Here is a 22,366-nt window from a genome sequence, read left to right on the forward strand (position 1 = left end):
CCGTGTATACTACAGATTTTAATGCTTTTAGAATTAAGTACATACAGTACGCGGTCACCTTTGAAATAAAAGGACTTTCCCGGGTTGACAAATTAATGTGGTACTTGACTGTTTAATCAATAAACAATTCAACTAGCCAACATTTTGGCGCCGTTGCCAGGGAAGGCGACTAGAGATTTTTAAAAGCATTAATGATTTCTTTTTAAGAATAACAGGTGCATGAGAGGACGCAGGAAACCTAATTTCACAGGGGGCAAAGGCGGAGGAGGAAGGAAAACCTTTATTGACGAAATTATCTCCAAGGTCGAGACATCACAGAGGACGAGTTCCCGGAGACCTCAGATCCAGCATTCCTCACAAACAGATCAACAGACGGAGGAAGTACTAGGACCTGAAAGGAAGCTGGAAGTACCAGAATACACTGAGGAACCGGTAGAAGAACCTGAAGAAACGGAAGATACAGAAGATAAAGCAAGTGATTCAGGAAAAAGACCAATGGAGGGTAACATAGCAGAAGGAAGAGGGGAAAACTCACTCTCCACTCTGGAATTCCCTATTGGGGAGCTACCGAGAGGAGCAACCCCTATGAAGAACATTCCACTTTCAGCATTACCCAACTTTCATGGGTTATCCTTTGAAGACCCGGATGAATTTCTCTTTGAATTCGATATACTATGTAGGAGCTATGATTATGTGAGCCCTAATCAGAAACTAAAACTGTTTCCAACAACATTGAAAGGGAATGCGTTAAGGTGGTTTATGAGCTTAGGAGCTCAGGCAATCACTACCTGGGATCAGATGAAAGAAAGCTTTCTAGCCAAATATCAGGATTACTGCCGAACAAGAGAAAGGAAGGAAGAATTGTTTAAAATGGTTCAGAAGGAGGACGAGAATTTGGAGGACTTTGTGGAAAGACTGCAGTATAATCTGCAGCGGTCTGACCACCCTACCATGAGTAAAGATATTCTGAAAACAATATTGCTGAAAGGGGTACGAGATGACTGCTTGGACATGTTGAATATGCTGGGAAAAGGGGACATTTCCAAAGAACCATTTGATGAAATTATCAACCTCTGCATGAGATGTTCAAGAGGAGCAGTAAGCAGATCAAAAAGCAGGGACAATGTATATTCAAGAGTCCAGAAGTCAACAAGTGGAGGAGCAACAAGGGCTGAAATAGGTAATTTGTTGGAAGAATTTAAAACTGAGATGTTAAGCTCCTTTGCTTCACAAATTGATGCTCTGCAGGTAAAAAAGAAACAGGCAGAAGCAGAAGCTGCCCTAGCTATTTTTTGTTCTAAATGCAGAGAAAAGCACCCACTCAGGGAATGCCCACTAGATAAGATACCAATCTGCACGATCTGTGAAAAGGACCATGAGACCCAGCAATGCCCTTCTCTGCCAGGAATAAAAGCAGCATTGTAGTCAACCGAAGAAGAGGCTGAAGCAGTGTACCTGATGACACAGAGGAGGCAATGGCCACAAAGACAAGGTATGAATTCTAACACAACATTTAATCGTTGGAATAATCATTCTCCTTTTCAAACAAATTACCCACCCATGAACCAAATGCAGTACCCACCCTTTAATACGATGAATTTTCTACCCATGCAGCAACCAAGTCTTCCTTTTCCTGATCCTACCATATGGAATCCTTGGGCTCCCCAGCAATCGTATTTTAATCAATGGAATCCAAACTGGGCAGCCCAGCAGATGCCATTTCCTCAGCATCAACAGTCTCTTTCTTTACCATCCAATACTCCTCTGAATAACCAAGCAATTAGACCACAGCTGCATGTGTAACCCAACCCCAACCCAAATAATAATAAAGCCTTGCAAGCAATTGATATTCAAAATCAGCCTGTCTCGCCCATGCAATGTAACGATATCCATCTTCACTCAGGGAGAGTTGTTGAACCAATTATTGATGACATTACTGACTCTGATAAAGAGGAAGTTGGAAAAGAAAAACCAGCTAACAATAATGCTGAAACAGTCGAATCAGCATCTAACAATAATACTCAAACAACAGATCCACCATTCCCTGAACGTCTGGCTCTCACCAAAACACTTGAGCAACCTGCTTTTAACCTCTTAGGCGAACTACAGAATTTATACGTTAAAATTCCATTGTTACAAGCGTTAAGAGATGTTCCCATTTATGCTAGGACTGTTTGAGATATTTGCATAAAGAAACATCGAAGAAAAACTAAGGACCCCCTCACAGTTCATGTGATGGGTGAGCTGACTGCTTTAATGACAGAAAAAGATCCTCCTGTGAAATATGGTGACCCTGGTCACCCTACAGTAACAGTTCAGGTTGGAAAAACTTTTGTCTCTAAAGTTCTAGTAGATTTAGGTGCTGCAATAAACATTATGACACTTGAAACAGCACAATTGCTGCAGTTAAAAAACTTCATTAGGGAAACTCCAACCATCCTAGAGTTGGCTGATCGCTCTAGAATTAAACCTGAAGGAGTCATTGAAGATCTAATAATTTCTGTAGAATCCTGGAATTACCCAGCTGATTTTGTGGTGTTACAAACTAAAACAAAGTTGGGGGGTCATCCACTGATTGTAGGAAGACCTTGGCTAGCCACAACAGATGCTTTCATCAGCTGTAGATCAGGATCAATGACCATCTCTAATGGGCAGGAAACCAAACAGCTTACCCTTTATCCTCATGCTACACCCATGATTAATAATGACAATTCTGTATGGATAGATTATGAGGATGAAGAAACCCAACCTATCTTGACTATTGGACAAGCTTTAATTTTCAAAGACTCTACCGAAGATGAATTAATCAGCAGCTTCATTTCTGAACCTTCTTCGGTCAACCCAGAAATGTATAATCACTTCACTGCAATCTTGGAATCTGAATCTCAACAGAACCTGAAAGCTAAAAATTTATCTCAGACAATAGTAGGCAGCTCCTCCAAAAGTACAACAATAGAAATTGAGCCTGGCAAAACATTAAATATAAATCCTAACCTAACTAATAACGAAAAACAACAGTTAATAAAGCTACTTCGGGAAAATAAAGAAGCATTTGCATGGGACTATACACACATGAAGGGGATCTCTCCTGAGCTATGCACCCACCGCATTTATATTAAAGAAGGATCCCGGCCAGTCTGTCAACCCCAGCAGCGGATGAATCCCAACCTAAGGGAAATTGTGAAGGAGGAACTTCAAAAACTGTTGAATGCAGGATTTATATACCCTGTATCTAATAGTGAGTGGGTTTCCCCACTTGTAATTGTACCCAAGAAAAATGGCAAATGGAGAGTATGTGTGGATTACAGAGCTTTGAATAAAGGCACCCGAAAAGACCATTTCCCTTTACCATTCATTGATCAGGGATTAGATAATTTGGCAGGTAAGAAATTCTTTTCATTTTTGGATGGATTTAGTGGATATAATCAGATTAAGATTGCACCCCAAGACCAGGACAAGACCACGTTTACTAGCCCATGGGGGACCTTTGCTTACAAGGTACTTCCATTTGGGCTATGTAATGCTCCAGCAACATTTCAAAGAGCAGTGATAGGGATCTTTTCTGATATGCTAAATGATTCCTTAGAAATATTTATGGATGACTTTACCCCTTATGGAGTGACTTTTGAGGATGCACTGCAGAATCTTGAAAAAGTACTTAAGCGATGTGTAGAAGCACACCTTGCCTTAAGCACTGAAAAATGTCATATGATGATGAATCAAGGTATTGTATTGGGTCACTTCATCTCATTCCTAGGAATTCAAGTTGATCTAGCCAAAATACAGGTAATTCAGACCCTCCCTATCCCCAAAACACAAACTGATGTAAGAAGCTTTTTAGGACATGCTGGATACTATAGAAGATTTATTAAGAATTTTTCCAAAATAGCTTCTCCTCTATTTGTGTTATTAACAAAAAATGTTGAATTTAAGTGGACTGATGATTGTGAAAAAGCATTTAATGAACTTAAACATCAGTTGTCTACAACTCCCATTTTGAGAGGACCTGATTGGGCACTACCCTTTCATATATCCTCTGATGCCTCAGATACTGCAATTGGAGCTGTCTTGGGCCAGGAAGAAAATAGTCTTCCCTATGCCATTTATTTTATCAGTAAGAATATGACACCTGTTGAACTAAATTATACAGTCACTGAGAAGGAATTCCTAGCACTCATTTATGCTATCAATAAATTTCGACATTATATTACTGGCTACACTACTTTTGTACATGCTGATCACTCGGCCATTAAATATTTGATGAATAAATCAGTTACAAATGCCTGAGTCACCATATGGTTATTATTATTACAAGAATTTAACATCACAATTGTAGATAGGCCAGGAAAAGAAAATGTAGTTGCTGATTTCCTTTCTCGATTAAAAACTGATGAAAATATTCCAGTAGATGATTCTTTTCCTGATGAATATTTATTTGCAGTATCTGCTCACTCACCTTGGTATGCAGACATTGCCAACTATTTAGTTGCAGGAAAATTACCGTCGCACCTATCACACAGGGAAAAAAGAAAGATCATCCAGCAAAGTGCTAGGTACAGCTGGATAAGCGGGTGTCTTTTCCATACAGGAATCGATCAGGAAATCCGGAGGTGCATTGGTGAAGATGAAATTTATGATGTACTAAAAGCTTGTCACGATGGCCCTTGTGGAGGGCATTTTGCAGATAAAAGAACAGCACACAAGGTACTCAGAATGGGTTATTATTGGCCCTCACTCTTCAAAGATGCAAGGAAATATGTGAAGGCCTGTGATAGCTGTCAAAGAATGGGCCAGCCTAATCACAGGGATGAAATGCCACTCAATACCCAGGTAATTCTTGAACCTTTTGAGAGATGGGCATTAGATTTTATAGGTCCCATTAATCCTCCATCCAATCAAAGAGTGTACATATTAGTATGCATAGATTATATGACTAAATGGGTAGAAGCTAAGGCACTCCTTAAAGCTAATGAAGAGGCAGTACTAACATTTTTATTTGAAGAGATCTTTGTTAGATTTGGATTGCCTAGAGAATTAGTCACGGATGGAGGACCTCCTTTCAACTCTCATGGTTTCAAAAATACGCTTCAGAAATATCATATTAAGCACAAAATGACTACACCTTATCACCCCCAGGCAAATGGGTAGGTAGAAAGCACCAATAAAGTTATAGAAGCCATCCTGACAAAAACAATAAAGGAGAATGGGAGGGACTGGTTTCAAAGGTTGCCCGAGGCATTATGGGCCTATAGAACTACTTGGAGGAATACTACGGGCTTTTCACCTTATGAATTAGTTTTTGGAAAAAATGTTGTTTTCCCTGTAGAGTTTGAAATCAAAACTTTAAGAACCGCTTTAGCTGTTAATCTTGACTTGACTGATGCACAAACAGCCAGGTTGCAGCAGCTTCAAGAGTTGGACGAGAAGAGACTGGATGCCATCCATCAAACAACCATGATACAGCAACAAAGAAGCAGGTGGGATGACAGAACCATCAAGCAAAAGCAGTTCCAGAAAGGTAACTGGGCTCTACTCTATGACTCCCGTTTCGAGAATTTCCAAGGTAAGTTAAGAACAAGGTGGTTAGGGCCTTATGAAGTGGATGTTGTTTTTCCAAATGGGACAGTCAGACTTTTAACGATTGATGGAAGCAGAACACCACTACTAGTGAATGGGTACCGATTCCGTTTATATGAGCGGCCTGTTTCTAAAGAAGATTTTAAAGCTACTTGCATGGCAAATAAACACTATGCTTCCCTAGGGGAACTTGTTGTCCCTCAAGGCACTTAAATTTCTGTTTATTTATGCATTTTTTTTAGATTAGATATTCTTTTTAACTAATAATCCCTGCCAAGGGTTGCCATATTACATTTCAGTATTTTGCATATTTTAGCTTCGGAAAATAGCTGAGAACAAAAGCTTCAAAGGAATCACTTTGCGGACTTGGGAACCCTGTTGCTGCAACACCATTTCCCGTTGCTGCAACACCATTTCCCGTTGCTGCAACACCATTTCCCGTTGCTACAACACCATTTCCCGTTGCTGCAACACCATTTCCTGTTGCTGCAACACCATTCCTTGTTGCTGCAACACCATTTCCCGTTGCTGCAACACCATTTCCCGTTGCTACAACACCACTTCCCGATGCTGCAACACCTTTTCCCATTGATGTAACATCATTTCCAGTGGCTGCAACACCAATCCCCGTTGCTGTAACACCACTTCCCAATCCCGTAATACCTTTTTCAGTATTTCTCTCATTTATAAAAGCACCAGTCTCTCCACTTCAGCTCCCAAAAGAAACGAATTTTTATAAAATATACCATTTCCTACCAAAAGAACCAGCCATACACTATGATGATTACAATTCTCCACTATTACTTCCCGTCATTATTTAAAAAACCGCCGGTATTCTCATACTTTTAGACCCGCTTTAATCATTATGGATCCAGCAAAAGATAAGACAAGACTTTTCGACGCAGCAACCAAAAAGGTAAAACATAAAGGTACGCATGATTATGTATGGACATTAAATAATAGTTAATGTGGAGACGTTGATAGGACTACCGAATAATTGTACTTCCAATCATATCACTTACGCGTAGCTTTTTGGGGGGGGATTACCAAAGCGCTCTCATAATTGTATAGTACGCCAACTTCCACCGCCCTTAACTCTCCCGGTAATATGTAAAATTCATCTCATCACGGCATGTTACCATTTGCAACGATTTACTCTGGACTGAACTCGGAAGCTCGGCTCTGAACTGAGAATTTTCACTGAAACAACAGCTATGGGAGGAAATCTCATCACATACGAACCTGGCACAACAACACTTCTTGAGCTCTATCCCGAGGTTTATCAAATCTTTCTGCAAGCGGGATGGCTAGATTATTTTAGGAGACTTCCAGACTTTGACGCACAGCAAGTCCTCGAGTTTGCATGCAATTTAACAGAGGGGTTTTCTGTCATTCAGGGAGTTCAAATTCCAGTCATGGAGGAAGTCATAGCTCAAGTTACCGGGCTACTAGCTAACAGCACACGGTGGTTCAGTAGGAAGCACTTGATCCTTAATGCGCAGTAGGATTTTCTTCAACCAGGCGAGCAGGTGGAACCCAATGGCAGAGGCGTAGCACTTCAGTCATTACCTCAACCGTGGCCAAAAGTTGCTGAATTTGTGAAGCAATACCTAACGTGCGAAGGCCGGTACCAGGTAATTTACCGGCATGATTTCGTCTTTTTGAATCACTTGAGGCATGGTCAGTTGATAAATATGCCATATTATCTATTAGGATGTCTTAAAAATATGTCACGTTACACTGTCAACGCAAAGCGTCCGCTCCTTTCCTTGAAACACCACCGTCTAGCTCAATTGTTGATAAATAGAGGCCTTGCCTTAAATAACCCCCCTCCCCCCATTAATCCCCATCAAGAGGCAGAAATCCCTCAGCCAGAGCAGGAAATTCCTCATCAGGAAGAGGAAATTCTTCACCAAGCTGAGGACATACCTCAGCAGGATGAAGAAATCCCTGAGTAAACAGAGGACATTCCAGAGCAAATACCCGAAGAAATCCCTCAGCAAACAGACGATATTCCAGAACAAATGCCCGAGGAAATCTTACAGCAAACGCCCCCACAAGTTGTTGAAAATGTATAATCAGCAGTAGAAATACCCATGGAAACAACCCCATCCCCCAATAGAACCAACCCATCCATTCCCATACTTGGTATTTCTACCGATGACTCTGATGATAACATCCCTATTACCCTTCTCAAACGAAAAATGCAGCAGAAAAATGAAACCCCACCAAAAAGAAGAAGAACTAGGGCTTCGGCTAAAGCAGCTACTATTTCCACCACTACCCCTATTTTAAAGAAAGCCAGCCTGAAAAGAAAAATATCTGAATTCCCTGCTTCTCTACCCAAGCAAAGGACTCGGTCGTCTGTAATAGCTGAATCTCCTAGCCACACCCTCCCCAGCTCACCACCCATCATGTTAAAAACCCGTACTCCCACCATCCCTGGAAACTCTTCTCCCTCACCCTCGGAGGATGAGATGCAAAGTGTTCACAGTGTCGTGACATTATCTTTTAAGGCAGCTGTCACTCGACACCCAAGGTAATATTGGCCAAGTGGCTGCAACACAAGAAACAACCACTACCCCAGGTGACACACAAGAACCACCTGTTGGGGGTATAAGTGATCAAATGAATGCTGAAACACAACCTCTGCCTCCACTGGAACCTGCCGCTCCACAAGCTCAGCCTACCATATCTGCCCTGTAGGAAGAAATTGAATTTCTGAAATCCCAAATTCAGGATTACCAGGAGGAAATAATAAGGGTCAAGGAAGCCTATCAAAATGAATTTATCCTGCACATTTTAGCACGAGTAGAATCTGTAGCAAAGAAGAGTAAAGAGAGCGAATACATGTGCGCGAACGGTGGTGAGATATACACTCAAGCAGGATACAAGATAGTTGCAGAACCAATAACTGAAGTCATTCCAGAATCCTCTGCTGTTGTGGTTGAAACGAAAGAACCTGTTGTTACACAAACTGCAGAAGCAAAAACAGAACCACCACAACCCTCTGCTGAAACAGAACAACCTGCTGTAACACAAGAACCAGCAGGCTCTCCAGAAAAGGTGCAGGAGCAGACAAAAGAACCTGCTGTAACACAAGAACCAGTAGGTTCTCCAGAAACTGTGCAGGAGCAGACAGAAGAACCTGCTGTAACACAAGAACCAGTAGGTTCTCCAGAAACTGTACAGGAGCAAACAGAAGAACTTGCTGTAACACAAGAACCAGCAAGTTCTCCAAAAACTATACAGGTGGAAACAGAACAACCTGCTGTAACACAAGAACCAGCAGGATCTCTAAAAAGTGTGAAGAAAGAACTAGAAGGATTTGTTGTAACACAGGAATCAGCAGGGAATGAAGAAGAAGATATAAAGTCACCACGGCCTACCCAAACTGTTGTGAAAAAAGAAAAAGAAGCATTGGTTGTAACACAGGAATCAGGAGGAAATGGCGAAGAAGACATAAAGTCACCCCGGCTTACCCAAGCTGAACAAGAAGATGAAACATTGACTGGAAATGGCGAAGAAGACATAAAGTCACCCCGGCTTACCCAAGCTGAACAAGAAGAAGAAACATTGACTGGAAATGGAGAAGAAGACATAAACTCACCCTGACCTACCCAAATTGCTATCGAACAAGAAGAAGAAGCAGTTACACAGGAATCAATACAGAATGAAGAAAAAGACATAAAATCACCCCGGCCTACCCAAACTATTATAGAACAAGAAGAAGAAACAGTAGCTGGAAATGGAAAGGAAGACATCGAATCATCCCGGCCTACTCCAATTATCATAAAGCAGAAAATTCTTGTTGATGCCTTTACACAAACAGAATCTCCCTCTGTTAGTAATGCATGCATAGAGACCGCTAGTTTTCACGAGTTAAAAGGAAAATGGTGGAGAGAATATGAGCTGTCACAAGGCAAAGCATTCCAACAGCAAAAGGGAATCTGGTTCAATTATGCATATAAGAACTGGGAAGCACTTGAGCAGTCTAGAGCTCAGTACAAAGAAATTAAGGAACTAAAAGCTAGACTGTCCCAGATGTTTGAGTTGTTTCAAAGAATACTTGCCACAAGGAAACCTTCTTTCAACTATGCAATATTTTTGAGGGAACGACTAACATTCTTACAGATAAAGGCAGTAAGAGAAGGTAGACCTCATTAGGTGGTTACATCAGAACAATTTATTGAAACCTTTACAGAGGCACCCAAAAATGATCAGAATTTGTTGTGCGAGCTTTATCTCCACAATGAAGCCATGTCCAAAGAGAGAAACATGAATATACTCCCTCTTGTTGGCGACATACAGCTCAGAGCTTTCATTTCCTTTTTAGCCAACCAACTCACTTGGCAAAACGCCTTTATCTTAGCACAACATAATGAACAGAACTGCCTTCTTTGGATTAGGGCTGAACCTCAAAATGCAGCCACTTTCATTGCACAGCACCAAAGAATGTTAAGTGAACCTGCAATGACGGATCACATTAGGCAACTACAAGCAGTGGTCCTGCGAGATTGCCAACACTATGTGAGAACCAAGGCACCTTTGGCTATTAAAGCCAACAACCTATTCTGGGAAAACTGTCCCAAGGAAAGGCAAGAGTATCATCCCTACAATCCACCCAATTTACAAGCAGCAATTTCAAGGGTACCTTACTATGTTAGATGTATGGAACAATGTGCTGAAAATTGGATTGGCTACAGATTTAAATTTCCACTTCTATGGTTATCTGGTCAGCAATACAAGGGTCAGTTTGGATTATCCAAAAAGGAAGAGGCGGCAGCATGGAGGCAACTACAGACTGTTTGTGGCTTCAGAGACAAGTTTGATACCACTTTCTATAGCTACTGTCTCAGTAATTTACACTGTTCATCGCAGTACTCCGACTGAGATTCAGAGTAAGCATTGCATGAGGACATGCAATCCCTTCAGTTGGGGGGGATGTTAGGACTCCAAATTTACCATTTTCGACCTTGTATTTTTGCTATAATATTACCCTTTTTTAGTCTATAAGTTGAAAGCTTTGATTACATAATGACCTAATCGTCCCAAGGTATGAAGTAACTCTCCGCATGACTATATGTTTAATTATTCATTACATATTCATGTTATCTTTATATTTATCTTTGGAAAAGTTAACCAAGTTGCTAAGTAACTGTTGCACTATCTAAAGTCTGCAGAAATTATAATTCATAGTTGCTGTAACACCAGAAACAGCAACTACGCAGTTGCTGCAACACCAGGAATAGCAACTACGCAGTTGCTGCAGCACCAGCAACAGCAACTATCTAAAGCAGGGAAACATTATTTTGCAACAACTGGAATACCGTAAATAACAAACGGCAACTATTAGAAGATCGCCAGAGTTCCATGCTGACACAGCATGATCAGCAACTGTCCAAAAAGGGTAAAACACGGTTACAGTTGCTAAAACACCAGGAACAGCATGAGTTACTAAATCAGCAACAATGGGGAAGCGGCAAAGGATAGTGCGAGGATTCCAAGAAGACGGTTGAAGTTTGGTTACCAGCTGTGTAACAGTAAGAGACCCAAGAAAGAATACACTGTCACACTGTTGTAACAACATCCTGTAACAAGGATGGATTTCTTATTTTTGACAAAAAGGTTTAACTGAATGAACTATGACAGTCTATTGTAATAGATGTCTCCTCTATAAAGAGGAGACATCTACATTAGAAAGGGGGGAGAAAAACAAGTTGTAAGGGAAATTTTGAAAGACAAACAACAAAGTCTGAATTTTTATTGTAACTGGACCTTTTGGCAGATGAATAGAAGATTGTTCTGAGCACCTAATCCAGCATTTGTGTTCTGGGGAATCTTGTGAGAGGGACAGGGCCCACCTTCCTCACAAGATTCACCCATTTATTTCCTGTCAGTGTGTTTGGTAATTCCCTTTTTGCTGGTACTCTGTTTGGATTCTATAGCATTACCTCTGATAATTTCCTTTTTGCTCGTACTCTGTTTTGTTAATCGCTTGAAGCTGTAAAAGAATACTCCACCGGTGATTTAGAATTACTGTGTGTATTAACAATCTGGTTACAGGGGCAGGTGCTGAACATCCTTACCCTGAGGATAGGGTCCTGGTCCTCTGCTAACAGAGCAGCCATTACTTCTCTTTTCAGATTTGTATTCTTAGTTAACTGCTTTCATTTTATCTTTGCAATATACTGTTATAACATAGAGTAAGGAGTTTTGACAGAAACAGAACCGTGTATACTACAGCTTTTAATGCTTTTAGAATTAAGTACATACAGTACGCGGTCACCTTTGAAATAAAAGGACTTTCCCGGGTTGACAAATTAATGTGGTACTTGACTGTTTAATCAATAAACAATTCAACTAGCCAACAACTACCTCCAGTGCTTCCGCTTGGGTTGAGATCTTCTGTTGTGACAAAGCTGACTTCAGATATGGCGTTAATGATGTGACAAACCAAGCGTGGTGTTGTGCATTTGTCAGGGTCATGTTGGCCTAGCGAATGGTGTTTTTCAACCTTTGATCCAAATCCCACGGGATCTTACCAAGCATCATCGTGATCTCTTTGAATCCTACAACCGACTGGGCTTCTGACTTTGGCCAGTTAAACTCCTTTTTAATTCAGTATGGATGTCCGCTATCCCCGTTGTCACATGGAATGAGTCGTTCTTGCGGACAAGACTGACCTCCCTAGTATCTAATGATATCTAGCGACAAGAAAACCAATCAAATTCTATCTTTCTCTAAATATGCAATTTATAAACAAAGGCAAACAAGTGTTTTAGGCCTACCTTGGGTCCAATGAAAGTTTGTGGAAGCCTCACTCCATTGATCCAAATGGGTTCCCTTGTAGAGAATCTGCAAACACAAACAAGCACAAAAATTAAATAGCACCTTAAAAGCCAATATAATAAAGCATACTTATCATGATGATCAAAGAATTCATGAAACAAATCACATAAGACAATTTGTTGAGAAAAATGAATCTGATTGTATTAATTTAAATCAAAGAAGAACTTTACAACCTGTGCCTTGATGCTGTACAAGCTCCTCCCAGGGTCCATCAAGAAGTCTCCTCTACTTTGACAAGTTTCACTCTCTTCCCAATGAAGCCAAAAGGTATGTGATCTCTCCTCTAAAGCTTAAGTAGGAAGTCCCAATTCCACTAGCATCTACCCTAAAAAATGTTCAGCTTCTAACCTCCCTAGCAACCAGCCCAATGCCTTAATTTATAGTGAAATGGAGGGAAGTTACTAGGTCCACCTTCAAAGGGATAAAGCCCTCCTTCAAAGGGATAGCTCCTCTCATCAAGGGATTAGATCCTTCACTTTTGGGATGCATGAACCACCTAGGAGCGAACCATCCACATCAAGATTCCTTCTATAATCATCTAGAATTAACCCAAGGTGAGTCTTTAAGAACAAACTTGTGCCTTTTTGACTTTCACAGGGGTCCGCACCCACTCCCTTAGAGACAGAGTGGGCAAGTCCGCAGATAACATCAACAGGGGGTGCAGGACCGCAGGCAATAGTGAGAGAAAGTGCGGAACTAGAGCTTTATTGATTTTTAAGGTCTTTCTCTCATTTTCAAAGCTTGACATGAAGAGCTAAGGTTTGAGACTTGCTTAGGAGGACAGTATGAATGATGATAGACCCATACTGACTGCAAATAGTTATGGTGACAATATTTTGTGTAACACCCGCTGTTGGGTTGATGCTTGAATACTTCATGTACCATGTTAGCGCTCGGTCCTGCAGTGCGCTGACTAAGATTTCTTTCTTGATGTTATCATCCACGACTTGCTGCATGTTTCATATTGATGTTAACACAAACCAAAATTGTTCCAAGTCTCCTTTGAACACTGGTAACTGAATTGCGTTCACCATAGTTACCCTTGCTCTACTACCATCCCTGATCCTTTTGATTTTTCAACGTTCTTTTCTATAGAGTCCCTGCGTTCCACACCAGACACCCCTTAGGCAGATCCCGGTCCTGGCAATGGAACCATTTGTTGGCTTATATGGGCCTGACCCAGGTTCAGAAGAGTTATTTGACCAAACAAATCCCACAGCTACCAGCCCTTTCGGTAACAACCCACGGAGTGCAGACTGAGGTCTCACCCGAGGTAGCAGGGGAGGGTGCTGGAACCAGGTTTCCACACCCTTGGGCTGTCAAGATGTGGTTTAGGGGACTCGCGCACCCTTCTACTGCTTCGCGCTGCTCTGCAGTCACGCAGAGCCGAACCTAGAGCAACTTCCACTTTCTATTACCATGTTGATTACTAATCTAATCTAATTAATGGAGTGTATCAAATTTTCTTAGTAGGGTCTTTAAGCAAACATTTAACAAGTTTAACCATTCACGCACTTAAAATGAACCCAGATTCACATACATTCATCACATTTGTATTTAAACAGATATAGAAAGGTAAATCATAAAGTCAGATGTGTGATAACACAAAATTACAAAAGCAACTTATCTTTATTATTATTCTTCACCAATACATCCAGATCTACCCTGCACACTCAGCTGCAGGGGTCCGCACACACAGTTGCGGACTTTCCAGGCCTCTACGCACATAGCTACAGAGCCTCTACCTACTACCCCAACCCTCGACTTGGACTTACAGACACTTTTCATACTATTTGCTTCAAAAACCCATTATATTTCCTATTCCAAAAGGAACTACCTTTCCCTCATAGAGCCGTGCTCTATTTATACCCTTCCTTGGCCTGCAATCCCTGCGCGGGCCGAATCTATTTATATTTCTTTACGTTATTTTCGAGCAGACTACCCTTTGACTCAACCTATTATAATTCATGCTCCGCATGCTTCGGAGTTTTTACAATAATTTAATCCTACTTTTTGGGCTTTCTGCCCCAAAACCGTTATGCAGGACCTCCGCTACCCAACAATGATATATTGGGTTGAGGTATTTGTTTGACCAATCAAATATGAACACCCAGAAAGATAAATGGTTGGCCATGATCAGTGAGTTTTATTTCAAGATTAGGTACATCAAGGGTAAAGAGAACAATATGATAGATGCTCTCAACAGGCGGGTACAGGTAAATCACTTGGAAGCTATGAGCTCCTATGGGACAGACTTACAAGATAGGATCTTGCAGGCAGGTCAGTAGGATGTTAGGTATATGGAGATTGTGCACAGGTTTCAGAAGAGTATTGGTACACGTGCAGGTGGTAGTGCAAGTACATGTACAGGTGATAGTATAGGTATAGGTACAAGTGTAGATGCACAAGATATGGAGTATTGTCTTACGACAGATGGATTGGTTAGATTCAGAGACATGATATAGGTGTCAAATAGAAGTGAGCTCAAGAAGGTGATCTTGAGAGAGTTTCATGTGAAACCTTATTCAGGTCACCTAGGTTATCAAAAGACATTGACTGTAGTGAAGAAATTTTATTATTGGCCGAATATGAAGTGGGATGCAGCAGAGTTTGTTTCTAGGTGTTTTGATTATCAGCAAGTAAAGGCAAAGTGTAAACATCCAAGTGGACTGCTACTATTGATTGTGATTTCAGAGTGGAAATGGGAAGTCGATTCCATGGAATTCATCATAGGGTTTTCGAAGAGAGTGAAACAACATGATTCCATCATGGTTGTTGTGGACAGGTTGACAACGGTTGCACACTTCGTTCTAGTGAAATCTACATTCTTAGCTAGCGATGTGGCACAGGTATTTATCAGATATGTGGTCAAGTTGCATGGTGTTCCAAAGAATATTGTGTCAGACATGGATGAAAAGTTCACTTCCAAGTTTTGGAAGGAGTTGTTTAAAGGTTTGGGCATAGATTTGGCCTTCAGTACAACTTATCATCGCAGACAGAGGGATAGACAGATAGGGTCAACAGGATATTGGAGGACATGTTGAGGAAGTAGTGATACATCAACATTGGAAATGGGAGGAGTATCTTCCCTTGGTTGAGTTCACATACAACAATGGTTATCAGGGGTCATTGACGATGAGTCCTTTTGAGGCATTGTATGGGTGGAGTTGCAATACTCCTATCAGTTGGAGTGATCATATTAACAAGGTACTGATTGGACCAGACCTGTTGGGAGACATGGAACAAGAAATGTAGGTGATCAATATGAATCTAAAGGCAACACAAGATAGACATAAGAGCTATGCAGATCGGAATAGGTTGTTAAAGAAGTTTCAGGTCGGGGAACATGTGTACTTGTGCATCAAACCAATGAAGAGTTCCTTATGGATTGGATCATGTGTCAAGATAGCACCATGTTTTTGTGGACCCTTCAGTATCATTGAGAGGATTGGGCCAGTAGGCTTCCGATAGTGAAATTCCATGATATTTTCCATGTATCATTGCTTAAGAAGTATCTTAAGTATGTTTATCATGTGATTGACTGGTCTGTATTGTAGGTGGAACCAGATGGGGAATTTCAGTCGGAGCCTCAGTGTATATTGCAGAAAAAGGTGCTCATGCTCTGAAACCGAGCAATCAAGCAAGTTAAGCTGTAGTGGAATCACTTTGGGCCCAATGAAGCTACATGGGAGATGGAAGATCATATGCAGGCCATGTATCCTTCCTTGTTTTCTGGTTGAGGCAAAGCAATTTTGATATGGTGTTTTAGTATATGTTTAGATATGGTGTTTTGGTATATGTTTTGATATGGTGTCTTGGTATATGTTTTGGTGGTATTTCTATATGTATGTAAATACCGCCATGAGCTATGTTATAAAGCTCCAATAAGCAGTATGCGTGTCATGTCATTATGATTGAAATGTTTTTATAATGTCATGTTACTATGTTATCATGGTGTTATGTTACCATGTTGTTATGTTGTCATGTGGGTTGGCACTCAGCAGGGTGATCATTGTAAATACTACATCGAGCTATTTTATAAAGCTCCATGTGAAGTATATCTTCTTTCTAGTGGTTTTGTTGACGTATATGTGTGATTGAACACCGAGGACGGTGTCCCCCAAGGGGGAGGGTTCTGTAACAACCCTGGTGAAAATTCCATGTAATAAAAGTTAAAAATAATAACCATGGTTGATGGGACACTTATTCCAAGTTGAATGTTGGGTAAGACATCCTAGGGGTGTTCATTTGGTTTATTATGGCTAAGGAAATTGGCAAAAGGCAATGGCTAAGGCTTTGGAAAGGAAAAATGGCATTTTTGGCACATTTATTTATGAAAATAATGGAAATTAGGAGAAAATGGAGGTGAAAGATCACAGGTTGCATGCGAGGAGGAAAATAGAGGCCTCATTAATAAAAAGGCTTCTAAGGATCAGTTAGGAACCCTTTTTTTAGTTCATTTTTTGAGCTCTCTCATTATTCTCTTTCTCTCTCACTCTTGGACACTTAGAGTTTTCTTGGAGCACTTTGGCACTGGAGTAGGAAAGGAAAAGAAGGCAAAAGGAAGAAAAGATCAAGCAGGGAAAGGCAGGATCAAGCAGCTACAATAGGATTCTCTGTAGGCATCAATTTGCATGTGTATTTTCCTTGCTAGATTTGGCATGCATGGTGTTGCATTTGGTTGTTTTCTATCATGGCATGGGTTTTTCCGAGTGTGACAGTGTTTTCAGCCTAGCCTTGCCATTTCCTAATAGCCTTAATGAGATGGGTTCTCATACTTCAATTGAGATGGATTTCTGGATGGATTTGAAGTTGAGTGGGGTGGATCTTCGAAATGACAAACACATGGACTAGTGATCCCTAAACCGAACTGTGGATTACGGTAAAGCCACTGGACTAGTAACCCCTGAGCGAGACTATGGGTTGCAGTAAAGCTAGGATTGTGTGCCTCGGTGGTCCTAGGAATCCTTGTCGGTGAATGGAAGGATATACAGGAAAGCCAAGAGGTGGATTGCTCTCCATTGGGCCTATTAGTCCTGGGATGGGATGTACAATAAATCCTGGAGAGTGGATCTTGGTGTAGGGCCTAGTGATCCATGGATCAAACTTTGGATTATAGTGAAGCTTGAGAGACTAGGAGGCACTCAAATTCCTCATTGTGTAGGTGGAGAACTCTGGTAGTATCCATGCTTGTTTAGTTCTTTTCGGTTGGTTATGAATCCCACATTCATGCTTGGAATATGGCACGAGGGTGATTGGCTGAAGAGAGACTTGGCTCAATTAATCTATGGTTTGGTGGAGTGTGGTAGTCCCACCTTTGGTTGGTTTTTGTATTCATTAATGAGAAATTCATTCCCTTGGTTTTCATGTGTAAATGTATAGGTTTATATGTGGATTTTATGGCTAATATATTTATGGTATTTCTATTGTTACTATGTTGGTTATAGGTATGTGTAATGAAAACAACTATGTATGAATTTTAGTATGTTTTTACTTGTAAATGAATTGGAAATGCATCTATGACCTAATAGATGATAATGCAACAAAAGACATGAGGGAACAATGGTTCTTAGAGACTCATATATAAGTATGATATCCCTATGCTTAATTCTGTTGTTTACACCTGTAGATTACATGTTTGCGATATGTTTGACAAAATTCCTATCATGGTTAGTAAGGGTCTAGTTAAGTGCTTGTTTAACTAATTCCTTCAACTTAATTGTTTCCAGATTATTTTACTACAGTTAATATATAATTCCATTCTGGGCAATGACCTGGGTTATAGGGTGGAAAAAGTGGCTCAAATCCTGAGGATGATGGCACATAATTGGATTAATTGGTCCAAGGACATTGGCATGTAGGCCTGTGAGAGCATCCAAAGGTCCCTAGACATTGGCATGCCCATAGCATGAGAGCGTCTAGAGGGTAAGTGATCAAAAGTTTTAGTGGGACCCAGGGGCAAGCTGCCTGAAGTGTTGGCATGGTTCTCATGGGTCCTATAGCTGATGTGGAAGGTTTGTTTGTTGTGTTTATGTCGATTCCATTTCCTTAAGGTCACATAGGAGGTCGAATCCAGCCATAGTAACCTATCTTCACATGTTTACCCCATTTGGTCAGTTACTTGGGTAGATGTGGGAGGAGGGTGTTACACACCTTGTCTAATCATTTCCCCTCATTTGACCCTCTTTACTACCTTCATCAATCCATACCATAGGTGGGATTAGAAACTTGTGGTGTGGAATGCCTTAACTCCAATGATGATTGTTTAGAATCACCTCATATGTTTCTCTAAGAAATGTATACCAGTTGTCGCAATTAGCATTTGCAATAATGAATTGAACTACTATGGGATATACCTCAACCAAGTGGAAGTGAAAATACTCCATAGATTTTTGGTGGTGCGATCATGCTTGGTAATAGATGAGCATAAAAATGTTAATGCTGCTGAATGGTGTTATGTGAGAGGCAGTTGCATAAACATATCAATATAAGGAAACAAATAGAAAACAAAGCCAAATCGATGTTGGGTTGTGTTATATTCTTTCCAAGACTACCCCATGCATGGGGGGAATAGGAGCTCCCCTTGTACGTTGCACTAGGCGCTGCTGGGGGGCAGTAGCCCCCTTGCATGGGTTCTGAGGTAGCGCCCTCGGATTTTTTTTTTGGACCCTATATTAGGTGGGCAGACCTACCTATGGTTTTGTGCATGGATTTCGCACATGGTTTTGGGCATGATGTTTTTCAGTCCATGGTATTTTGTAGATCTGGTCAAGGGAACTACGGTTATGTTCTAATCCAGGGTTAATGGATGGAGGTTTATGGATGCTTTGGCATGTATATATATGTATTGTAACATTGAAAGGAACATAATGAAAAATCAATCTGGTTGTCTCGGTTTTAGGATCCAGGGGAAAATCTATGTGTATATTTGTTTTATGTTTTATTTTCTCGCCATTGTTTATTTTATGTTTTTAGAATTCGTATGCAGGTAATTTATGTACGATGTTAAAACCTACACTTGGTATCAGAGTTGTTTTGGCTTCAAGGGGACACCTTTGCTGCTAAGGGGTTTTTTTCTCGAGCCTATGGTACACCCTGTTCAGTGGGAGATCTATGAGATCGATTCTTGTGGAGAAAGAAGATGGCGAGCAGTGGAAAGATAGAGATCGAGAAATTTAATGATCAGAGTTTTGAGTTGCGGAAACTCAAGATGGAGGATTTGCTGGTGGATAAATATGAGTGGATCATGGTAGATCTAGGTACTAAACCAACAACAATGTTAGCTGAAGACTGGGCAAAGTTGGATCGAAAGGCAAAGAGCACAATACGATTGTGTGTCTTAGATTCGGTATTGCTAAATGTATAAAGGGAATATTTGGCGAAGGATTTGTGGGACACTTTAGGGACTTTATACCAATCTAAGTCTCTGGTGAATAAACTGTTCCTACGAAAAAATTTGTATAGCTTGAGGATGAAAGATGCAGACTCGGTGACAGAGAATTTGAATGCAATTAATAATGTGGTAATCCAATTATTATCTGTTGATATTAAAATTTCAGATGAATATAAGTCGACCCGTTTGTTGTGTTCTCCACCCAATTCGTGGGATAGTTTGGTTGTAGGAATAGGTAGAAATGCAACTTCCTTGTAGTTTGATGAAATAGTTTCGTCCTTATTGTCGGAGGCTATGAGACAGAAAAATATGGAGGGCCAGAATGGTGATGCCTTGTCTGTACGAGGGCAGTCCAAGAATAGAAACAAAATTAAGTTCTCGAGTGGGAGATCTGAATCTAGAGGGGGATCTAAATCTCCAGGAAAACCTGTAAAGGTGTTATGGAAATGCGGAAAGGAAGGGCACTACAAAAGGGATTGTAAATCTAAAGCTCATGAGAAAGGAAAGGGATCTAATGATGCTCCTTCTGCAGAGACAAAAACCACCTCAGATCAAACAAAGGTGGGGATGTGTACTTGGTTTCTTCTTCAAGTACATATGTAGATCATGAGGCATGGATGATTGACTCAGGCACATCCTTTCACTTCACTCCCCATAGAGAGTGGTTATGCGAGTATGAGAAATATGATGGTGATGATTTCTTCTTAGGGGATGAAAAGAAGGCTAGAATTGTTGGTCGCGGAGAAGTCAAGTTGAAGTTGTAAGGTGGAAAGATTAGAACACTTTCGAGTTTTCTGCATATTCTTTCATTGGCTAGAAATCTGATTTATTTAAGCAAGATGGATGATGTAGGTGTAAAAACAATGTTCGAGAAAGATACTTGCAAGATGGTTTAGGGAGCACTTTTCTTGACACGGGGAGTTTGGATTGGAAATATGTACAAGCTTCAAGGTAGCACTATTATTAATGGGTGCAATAATTCTGTGGTTCCTAAAAGTGGAGCAGAAAATCTAGTAGTCTCTGGAGAAAAGACCATTCTCTAGCATCAAAGGCTTGGACATAATGGAAAGAAGGGCCTTTGAATACTTCATGGTAAAGGTATGATAGAAGGTATGTCTAATAGCTCTTTGGATTTTGATTTATGTGAAAATTGTGTATATGGGAAGCATAATCGGGTGAGTTTCCCCTTTGGGGGTAAGAGGGCGAAACATATATTAGAGCTTGTGCATAGTGATGTGTTTGGACCTGTGTCATTTCCATCACTGGGAAATGTAGGTTTTAACTCTGTACAGAAATTACCTGCATACGAATTCTAAAACAGAGAAAAATAAACAATGCGAGAGCATAACACATAAAACACATATACACAGAGATTTTCCCACTAGATCCCAAGACCGGGACTACCAGCTTGATTTTTCATTATGTTCCTTTCAATGTTACAATACATATTTATACATGCCGAAGCATCCAATACCATGGACCGAAAGCCATCATGTCTAATACCATGGACCAAAAAACCATCGCGTCCAATACAATGGACCGAAAACCATCGCATCCAAAAACATGTGCGAAAATCATGCACAAAACCATAGGTGGGTCTGCCCAACCTAACATAGGGTCCAAAACCAAAATTTTTGGGGTGCTGCCCCGGACCCCACAAAGTGGGGTTATGGGTGCCCTTCAAACCCCCTGTTAACTACGTGGAAAGAATATAACACAACCCAACATTCTCCTACTTGTTGTTTTCTTTCCACAGGGAGCCACAAGAGAACTTAGTCATTTTCCCAACCCTAAAATGCCCATTGTCTCTCTACACCAAGAGAACCTCTCAGAGCTCACAGATTTTGTCAATGCATCTGTAGTATTCTTCAAAGTGTCCACCTTTACCAGCAACACCTTTTTGTCTTCTATCATATCCCTCACAAAGTGATCCTGAACATCAATGTGCTTTGTCTTTGAATGATATGCAGGGTTCTTTGCCAAGAAAATTGCACTTCGACTGTCACAGTCTATCCTTGTAGCTTCTTGTACTAACCCCATACTTGAACACAATCTCTGCAACCAAACTACTTCCTTTCTTGCATGAGTGGCTACCATGCATTCTGCCTCTGTAGTTGATAGTGCCACTACAGATTGTTTCTTACTCATCCAACTGACTGCACCTCCAAATAGGTTAAACACATACCCACTTGTAGATCTTCTCTGATCTAGATCTCCAGCCCAGTCTGCATCAAAAAAGCCACGAATATCCAACACTTTGTCCAATCCTGGTCTTCCTTGGTAGCACAAACCATAATCACTAGTGCCACGCAAATACCTAAAAACCTGCTTCACTGCTGTCCAATGCTCCTTTCCTGGTTTTGACATAAACCTGCTCAATAATCCCACTGAATGTGCACTAGTACATACCATTGCATACATCAGGCTACCGACTGCACTTTCATATGGAACACAGGACATATCCTCTTCCTCTTCTTGTGTCTTGGGACACTATTCAACATATAACCTCACACCTGCAGGAATAGGAACCTTCATCGGTTTACT

The sequence above is a fragment of the Pinus tabuliformis genome, chromosome 2_1 (assembly GCF_031772625.1).
Source record: "Pinus tabuliformis cultivar Carrire ecotype Pingquan chromosome 2_1, CPIR1, whole genome shotgun sequence".
NCBI classification, from domain to species: Eukaryota; Viridiplantae; Streptophyta; class Pinopsida; order Pinales; family Pinaceae; genus Pinus; species Pinus tabuliformis.